The following is a 10,121-nucleotide window of genomic DNA, read 5'->3' on the forward strand; positions in this document are numbered from 1 at the left end:
ATACCTTAAACTTACACAATGTTATATGTCTATTGTTTCCCAATAAAGCTGGGAAATTTTTTTTTTAATCTATGAAGACGATACATCTCATGTTAAATGTTCTTACCACAAGAAATTTCTTAAAAAGTAGAATCAAATCTGAAAAAGAGAAAATTGGGGCTCAGCCCAGTTAAAATGGCCATCGTAGCAGAGCTGAGATTCTAATCTTGGTTCATCTGGCGCCAAAGCTCCCACTCCTCCACTACATCACCACACTTCCCCTTCAAACAAATATGGGAAACTGGAAGAGGAAAATATCTTTAGAATAAGCCATTTGAAACTAAATACAGTATGTTACTCCATAGGAAATTGATTCAAAAAAACACAATGGCAGCCTTTACACGTAAGGTTTTATTTTATCCATATATCTATTTATGTACATACATCTAATATATTATATATATTATTTTCTAGATAGCCTATTATATTTTGAAGATTCTTCCCCCTTCACAGTTATAGGTAATATATTTAGAAGGATTTCCCCCTTTTCAGTCATGGGGTTAGTTATTTAGAAGCTTATTATGAAGAAAGACCTATGCTGAAGAATTGAACAGGCATCAGTGAAAAAAATTGCAATCAATCAATGCAAAATTTTTAAAAAGTAATATGGACCAAACCCTGTATAGTGAACTTCTTCACACAATTTTTTTTACTAAACTATTACAATATGTATGTATGGGAGTAATTATATATATAAAAAGAATATCGATGAGATTGTTAGCAAAAGCACGATGACATTTAAGAAGCCTGCCAGTGAGGGTGTAAAGGAAAGTATTATTGTTCACTGGAGGCAGAAAGTTTAGCAGGAAGATTGAAGGTGTTTTCTCAGAGGATTATTCAGTCAACAATTGAGCTTCTAAGACAGTTGGAGGCCATTGTCCCCTAGCAGAAGTCCAAGGCAGAGAGAAACACGTACCTCAAAGATATTTGCAGCTGTGGGTTTTGACTAACAGAGTAAATCTCAGGGAGAGTTGTAGGAGAACTACAAAGTTTATAGAGGACTCTATCAGCAGAAATATTACCAGCTCAGACTGATATCCACTTACTGTTCAAACTTCCTGATTGTTTCACAAGTTTAATTTCTTCCTATTTGTGGTTTGTGAAGTCAGAAAGATTGAAATCCTGGCTCTTCAATTGACTAACGGTGTATAAATATCTGTTAAAGATATTTACTTTTTCTGAATCTCATAGTATTAAAGAGAAAGTGAGATAATGCAACAAAAACATTTTGTACAGCAGGTTCAGAATACATTTCAGCTTTAAAGATGAATTATTATTGGTTACTTAGGGCTTCTCTGAGGCCACGATCCTGCTTTGGCACTCCCATGAAACCCACGAGGCAGCAGGAGTGTTGCAGAAGATCAACTCTGTGCTCTCTAAGCAGGAGAGAGAAGGGCAAGCACTTGGGTTCATATTCTCTTACCCACCTGGGCAAATGAGATGTTAATAAAGACACCTCCAAATTAGAGAGGATGAGTATGGGCTTTCATTGCTTTCTAAAAATCCAAAATTTATCATAAGTTTATTAATATCTACATTATGACTATAAATTACAAAGTATCAATGAAAATACTAAAAAATATAAAAGAGTATGGAGTAATAAATGAAACCTCTTCTGTCTCCCATTCGCATCCTGGTCCGCAGGAGTAATTATTTTTAAGTTTCATGTGTGTCCTTCAATAATTTTTTTTCTGCCTATGTGTATACAAAGTATCCTGTGATTCTTGAAGAACATTTGTCATCCAGATTTCTCTCACTGAGGAATAATCACTGTTAAATTCTGACGTGTATGTTTTTAGTCTGTCTCCTGTACACAGGCACACACACACAGACATTTCCAAAGTTTTTGAAACGCAAGCTCATAAAGAATTGTAGAGATGTTTGTAGTCTGGGGTCTTCATTTTAGACCCTGGAGAATTCTTGTAACTGGATATAAGAGCTAGCTCTACATACTACTCCAGTTCATTGGAATTTGGCTTTTGACTTTAGCAGCTAGGAAGGACGAAACACGACGTTATGTACTAGCTACATTGCGATCAGCAGTGTTTCTAGATCAGAGAAACTGACTTAGATAATTCATCTTTCTTGAAACTCAATTTTGGTGTCTTCCTCCCTCCCAACCTCCCCTAAGTGGTTCTTTCATTCAGAATAGCCTTTAACAAAAAACATAACTCAGAAAGAATGGGAGAGTTGCCTCAATAAACATAAAAAGCTTATCTTCTGTCTGAAGCTATAATTCTTTCTACCAAAATGAATTGTTGTTGCCAAACTGTTGACTTCAGACTCTTACTTTTTTGACATTTTCTTCAGCAGTAGATAGGAACATTTCATGCTGTAAATATTGAATTGTAATTGAAAACACTCTATGGGGGATGCTTTAAGATCTTTTTATGTTATAGGTGTTCTTACTTTTGGAAGACTCACCCTGAATCATGGCAAACACATTAAAATGCACTGCCATCTCACGTTAAATAGATTTTTTTAGGCTGAAAAATATTTAAAAGTATTTTTAACAATTTTGAGTATGCTAAGAATAATTTTGTTCTTACGAGCTATCCTTTTAAAATTGCTCACATATTTTTGTACTCTTTATGAAGCTCATTGTGACGGTACTATACAATGCATGAGAGAGTCCTGGAGCTGTAATGTTTTCATTTCAGAGTTTCAGTAGGATCTTTTCTGTTCTTATGAACAAGAGTTTAACACAATGTTTCTCTACTCTGGCTGTACATTTGAATCACATTCTAACACACACAAATATCTGTTGGTCAACTTTTCCTCCCAGAGATTCTGATTTAATTAATGTAGGCTGGTGCCAGGTACCATATCCTTTTCAAAGCTCCCAGACCTAGGAGATTCTAATGTGCAGTCAGAATTGAGAACCACTATTTTAACATTAATAGATAAACTCTCTAATAAATAAAAATAAGTCAATAAAATAATTTAATAAATTACAAAATAAAGCTAAAATAATAAATATTCAATAAAGCCTATAGTAAAAATCATGAACAGTATATCCAGTTCATTTGCTTCTAAAAAGTCTGAACTTCTGGTGTTTGCATAGATATGTCATAATTACCTTGCTATTAAAAAGTAAATTAATCATTTGCTGAATGAATAGGGATTGCTCAGAAATCTGCCACTTGTACTCAAGCCTTAGTTAACCTCTTACTTAACTAACCTCTCTGAGCCTTAGTTTCCACACCTATGAAGTGGAGATAATAGCAGTGCCTCAAGGAACAGACCTCTGGTACTGTAGCGAGTTTCTGGGTACAGAGTGTGGTGTTAAGCCTCATGGTGTTAAAATCTTCATAAGACTATGTCATAGCCACATGCTAGAAGGGATTCTGCATTGCCAAGTATGGTTATGGAGAATCTTTTCAGTAATTCTTCAAGGTGCAGATAATCAAGACCTTTCTTGGTGGCTAATGACTTGTTGACTGAAGACAGGAGACTGGGTTGAATAATCTCTTAAGGGATCCTGTAGTTCTATGGGTTCCATCTCATGGGAGGGGCAGCTTCAAGGAGTCAGTTGACATGTTGTCTCATGAGAATTATTGTCAGGAGCAAATCCAAATATGATGCTGTATTGGTTCCTCATGGTATATGATTATGAGATGAAAGACATTAAATATTTGATATTGGAGATCAGGTCAGGAGGAAGAGTATTGAGACAGGAGGACAGTTTTGGGTCAACACATGAGATTGATTGATTTTTCAAATATGCTATTCTAGAAGTTCTAGAAGTTGAGCCAAAAGATGGTCAGAACTTCATGATCAGTTTAATATAAGAATAAGCTGGAAAAAACAAATATGTTAGGAAAGAAGAACAGGCAAGATTGAGGGATAATTGGAATTGGAAGGCTGAAAGACAAGAAGAAGCTTTTTAGTGACTGTTTTATCAAGAGGTGTATTTTATTGAGCAACCATGCTGGCACCCTGATCTCAGACTTCCAGCCCCCAGCACTGTGGGAAATAAATTTCTGTTGTTTGTGTGCCACCCAGTCTGTGGTTTCTTGTTATAGCAGCCCAAAGGGACTAAGACACTATCCCTGGTAATCGGTGTAGGGATGAGCAAATGAGATGCAAGGAGATGCTTGCTGAAGACCAAGAATCCTCCTCATTATTTCTCAAGAGCTTCTGGCAAAGAATTTTCTTTTTCTGTGGACAGTGTGGTGTGAGGATATACGGCCATTTTTTTTTCCTACTATGAGGAGAGCCTGAGGACAGAATTGAGAAAAATCACACAGAAAAATGGCAGGATGACACACTGAGATTCTAGATAAAACTACCTGAAACCAGCCCATAATGTACAGCAACATGATCCTATATGTTTAAGCCAGATTGGTTGGTTTTTCTGTTGCTTACAATCTGAAGAATCCTGGCTATTGCAGGTGGGAAAAGAGTCATTCTGATGGGCAAGGGAGGAGCAGTAAGGATTGAGGAGACTTCTTGGGGCCTGGTTTTGAAGGGAAGCAGATAGGCAGATATTGGGGTAAAGTACATTCTAAGCAAAGAAAACATATTGAACACAAGCCTGGAGATAAGAGGGCATAAAGCATTTTTTGGAAGTGGCTAGTAGACTGTGTATGGCTGGAATATGGAATATATCTACGGTATACTAGAAGATAAGCTGGAAAAACAGGAAGCAGGCAAAGAATGAAGCCTTGAACACCAGGCTTAGGATTTGAGGCTTTATGCTGTGTGCAAATGCCAACTGTCAAAAGATAAAGGACAGATGAACCGTGTGTTTTAGGAAGATAACTTTGGCAGCAGAATGATGGATGGATTGGAAAATTCCAGGACAAAGGCAAAATGGTCATGAATCAGGGCAGTCTGATGAATGAAGATAGGGGATAGATATGAGAGACGTAAAGAATGTAGACAGTATTGGATTTGGGTGGGGGAAAAGGGCAGGGGAATAACACGGCTGTCAGGTATGGTGTATAAGCATTTTGAAGGACTCTGCACTTAAGAAGGCTGCAGGAGGCTGTGTAGGAGTGAAGAGCGAAAGAGTTCAGTTGTGTACACTTTGACTTTAAGAGACCAGGGGAACATACACCCAGAGATGTCCAGGGAGGGCTGGAGTCTGGAGCTAGGGTAGAAATCAGAGCTGGAAAGTGCAACTTTGCATGTTTTCCCCATAAGGAAGATGGTTGAAGGCACAAGGGGGAATGAGATCTCTGAGAAAGTCATGACGAAGAGAAAAAGGGATGATGCCCAAAAATAATTTGGAGATTTCCTACGTTTAGAGTTGAGCAAAGGAGCTTAAGCCAGTGAAGCGCATTGGCTGGATGGGTAGGTGTGTACACTGTAACGAGAATCAAGCAAAGACAGATGGGGCGGACCGTGGGATAGATGTGGTGGAGATGCTGGGCAGAGTCAAGATTAAGAAGAAGCTATTATATTTGAAGACAGAAGATGAGGGATAGCCTCTCTCTTTCCAGAATTTTTATAATGTCTAATATTTTCGATGTGTTGCTTTGTTACTAGACTCATTTTCTCCACATATGGAACTTCTATTTATTTGATGTGGTCAGATGCATGAAATAATTCCCTTATGGTCTTTCATCTGCTTATAACCAGCCTGACCAATTTCTAGATAATTATCAGTTAGATCCGAAGTTGTATTTTTTTAAAATCTTTTAAAAATTTCTCTCTGTGTGAGGTGTTCCTTGGTGAGCTGTTCCGCTTGGTTTTATTATGTACAGCAAAGCAGTGATGTATTGGAAATGAATGTTCAAAAACATACAGAAAGAGAATTTTTATTTGTGCCTCAAGGGACTACTCACCAATGTTTTGGAAACCTTAGGACTAAGTTTATATACAAAGAACATAAAACTTTCCTGCTGTCATTGACTGGCTCTCAATGCTGGTGAAACAACATTATGGGGAAACGCGATCTTGATTCTGTAGAACTGTGAACAGCACTGCAAACTAATACCACTAAATTGGAAGTGGATATATTCCTATCTTGAGGGGTGAGTGAGTTATAACAATTCTCTGGGAAACAAAAGCATTTGTTTTTGCACTACTCAGTTCTTTGAAAACTTGATAATCGTTTAGGAGGGGAGATGGTATTAATTCACTGGAAAATGGTTACAATCTGCAAAAGACATAGAAGTGAAATTCAAATCACCCATTTATTGTATGGCACATGCAAATCTTATAAATGCTCTTTTTCTTTTTCTTGGTTACTCAAAATAAGAAAACAAAATTCCAGTCTTAACTGATTAATACATTAAGAACTTTTTCACTCTGTGTCTATGTTGATGTTGTATAGTTGTATTTATTCCAATAAATTGCTTTCTTTTTTTCTTAATGACTATGATTTTTTAAATGTAAGGATACGTTTTTCTTTTAAAAAATTTTTTAACACTTTTTTGTTGTGTGTGTGTGGGGGGGTAGGCAATTATGTTTGTTTGTTTGTTTGTTTGTTTAATGAAGGTACTGGGGAATGAACCCAGGCAGGACTTTATGCATGCTAAGCATGCACTCTACCACTGAACTATACCCTCCCCTCTCCAATAAATTGCTTTCTGTGAGGATAATTGTGGTGGATATCCAAGAGGCCTGTGGTTCTGAGGGAAAAAACAGTGAAGAAACAAAGAACAGAAGAAAGGGAAATAATAATTCTAACTTCATCAATGTGTTGAGAGGAGAGGAGGCACAGAGACTGTGCCAGGTGCTGAGAATACAAAATACATTTGACTTAATTTCTGCTTTTAGGGAGAAACAGTCACATAAGCATAGTCATATTATTATACATGATGTCGTGTAAGTGCTGTGTGTGTATAGGAGAAGGAAAGTAATTTGCTAGCTCTGTGACTAACAAAATAGTCCATACTAATTTGTCTAGGATAAAGTTTAAATCCAGTATTGTTCTAGATGTATTTATTAAGTGTATGACTATTACTTAAATGTGAATTTAAGAATGATTTGTAAGGTACATTTTACATTTCCAGCACATACGATTTGAAACTTATAGATCTTTGCAATAGCTCTATTTAATTAGATGTGTTATAAGTATGTAAAGTACAGAGTACATTTTTATTAAATAAGTATCAACATCATGCATTTCACCATTCTTATTATACCTTAACAACTATCCTTCTAAACTCAACTACCTGCTCTGGTAAGATTTAACCTCTGCCTGTTTCTTCTGGGAGGGTCTCAGTTCAAGAAAGCAATTGAGTGAAAAACTAAGACATATTACATAGGAAGGACATTTAAGCTGGATAATGAAGGACAGAAAAAAAGTTTTCTAAGAGGCTAAAGGACAAAAAAAAAAAAAAATCTACGGCAGAAAAAAAAATACCCCCAGTGCCCCCATTGCACATGTGATTATGTGTATAGGAGCAGCTGCTTTTCTGTGAAGGGGTAAAGGTGAAGCTCCAGTTGGGCTGGGATTCCTGGGGTGGGGTTGAGGGAGAGGGTGATCTAGTTACCTGCCTTGAATTCTGCCCTGATGGTCCATGGCAGAGTGATTGTCTTAAGTCACTCTTGGCCTTCCATCCACCTAGGACAATGGAAGCGATCATCAAGGAGAAGCTGAGGAAGCCAGTGGCATCAACTGACTCAGCCTCGTCCCTTGAAGGAGACCATCCTCAACAAGAAACCGTAAGTGCCTGGAGGGGTCCGTCTCGGATGTCTCTCTCTCTTCTGTTCGGTCCTGATTCTACTCCTTCTAGTTGTGGGACTTTGGAAAAGTTAACTTAAACCTTCAAATCTCATCCCCACTGTCCTGAGATGAAAGTATTGATAGTACCTTCTCCACTGAGTTATTGTGAACATTAAAATAAGATAATCCAAGGAAAATACCTGGCACATAGTAAGTGCTTCAAAAATCAGTTTATTATTATTATTTTAAAAAGCAAAGAATATCTTGACTTTTAACAAATCATTAACTAATGGTGGGAAAGTATACATCGATCGTTTGCAAACACATAAAACAACTTTTTTTTTTGCAAGACTTTTAGGAAGGCAAAGGAACACTGACGTAAGGATAAACAATTTCTTGTCTTCACCCTTCTTCTTCACTAGGAATCACTAATAGTGCTTGCTGCCCTTATGGGATGTGGTAGGAATGAAGCCAGAGATGCAGTGAAGCATTCAGAACAGTGCCTGCTCACAGTGTGTGCTTAGTGGTGTTAGCTCTTTGATTAGTTTCTAACATCCTTCTCTGGATTTTCAGTTGATTATTTAAATTCTCTGCATGCTTTCCACATTTTAAAATTGTTACATTTACCCCTTATGAGATATAACAAAAAACTGTGTGGGCAAGTTGGGGAGAGCACATAGGCGTATGTATTTATAGTAACCGAGATTTTTCCTGTGCAGGTGGCAAGTAATGAAGGTCTGTTTCATGTATTTTACAAAAAGGATGGGGAGCTTGATTTATATTTATTAGAATATAAGACTTTATGAATGAAACCAAACACTGATAGAAACATCCAAGGCAAGCCTGACTTTGTGGTAACATAGCCTTTTTCCCTTGGACATACAAATATGTAAGTTAAAAAGCAGGCACACAAAGAGTAAAATATACATGGGTGTGAAAGGAAGGTGGATAATGAGAGATAAAAGGTACTCATAATCTCCCAGCGCACGATAGTCATGAGTACAATGGGCTATGAAATCCAGCCAACATCTGGCGAGGTAGTCAGGGCTCTGGTCAGTTAGAGCATAAACAAATGCTGGAAACAAATTAAGTGAAGCAAACAGGAGAAAGTGTCATGCAAATTCATAATCAACAAGTGACAATATCTGAAAATATAACAGCCACTAGAAGAGAGAGTTGCTCTGGATTTGTATTTTTTATTTGTAAAAGTTACACTTTCTTGTTCTGACAGAATGTTATAGAAATAGATGAAGTAAAAAGTGCGAGGTCTCATCCACCTGCCTCTCTGCCTCAGGCTTTTCCCAGAGGTAACATCAAGACACCGACAGTGGATAAGTCAGAGGTGTTTTACAAGATCATGCAATACTTTGACTGTAGTTAATTAAAACAGATTTTTTTTTAAATCATGGAAAATTTTAAATGTGTAAAAGTAGAGAGAATAGTAAAATGAAACTTTATGGTCATCATCTAGCTTCCACAATTATTAATCTTTTGCTAGTCTTCATATTTACTTTTTAAGATATAAAGTCCAAAATACTGGTGGTGATAGACCAAAGCTGGCATTGTGGAGTGTAATTTGTGCAGTGTGCTTGGTGATAGGAACAATTTATATTCTGTGTGCACAAAGCCTGAAGAAGCAGCTGGAGAAACAGAGCTCTGCGATTAACTTAAATATGCCCTGGGTGGAGCTGTTGTGAGGATGCTCATTTCTGCCTACACTGCCTTTTTTCCCACCACTGTAACCCTAGTATCTTGTGTAGTGTCTAGCACATAGTAGGTGATTAGAAACTGCTGCTGAAGAAATGAGCCTTACTTGCCTTTCAGATCTCAGCAGCACGTGCATTGTCATATAACTAACCTTTGCAGATGCTTCCTAATGTGCACTGGGTGCTTACTGTGCGCCAGGCGCTTGTGCTCACCAGGTGTTAGATCATGCTTTATCTGCAGAAACTTGTTTAATTCCTGCCAAATCCCTATGAAGAAGGTATTATTATCATCTTTTGCATTTCATAGATACGCAACCAATAAGTTAGTCAAGATCACGTGGATAGGAAAAGGTAGACTTGGGAGGCAAGCCCAGCCAGTGTGGCCACTGTGTACTTAGCACCACTCTTGGCTGCTTCATCCCCCAAATGTGCCTGAATACCACTTATGGGGCACTGAATACTCTTGCATACTTTGATAGGCGGTGATCTTACCTGTAGTGCCTGATTAAGTCACACGAATCACTCCTTTGCGGCGGTGCCAGATAATGGGAGGCGGTTGCACATGGAATAGACTTAAAAAAAACAACAACAGACTTTGTCATTTTTCATGAACACAAGGCACTTCTAAGTGCTGTGTGGGAGAGAATGTGGTAGACTGATTTCATTGAGACCCTGCCAAATTCTGGTCTTGTGGCCATCAAAGATGCATCATTTCCTCCAAGACTTCTAAAGGGGGCTATTACCACAGGCCTGCA

Source organism: Camelus dromedarius, chromosome 1, assembly GCF_036321535.1.
Source record: "Camelus dromedarius isolate mCamDro1 chromosome 1, mCamDro1.pat, whole genome shotgun sequence".
Taxonomy (NCBI): domain Eukaryota; kingdom Metazoa; phylum Chordata; class Mammalia; order Artiodactyla; family Camelidae; genus Camelus; species Camelus dromedarius.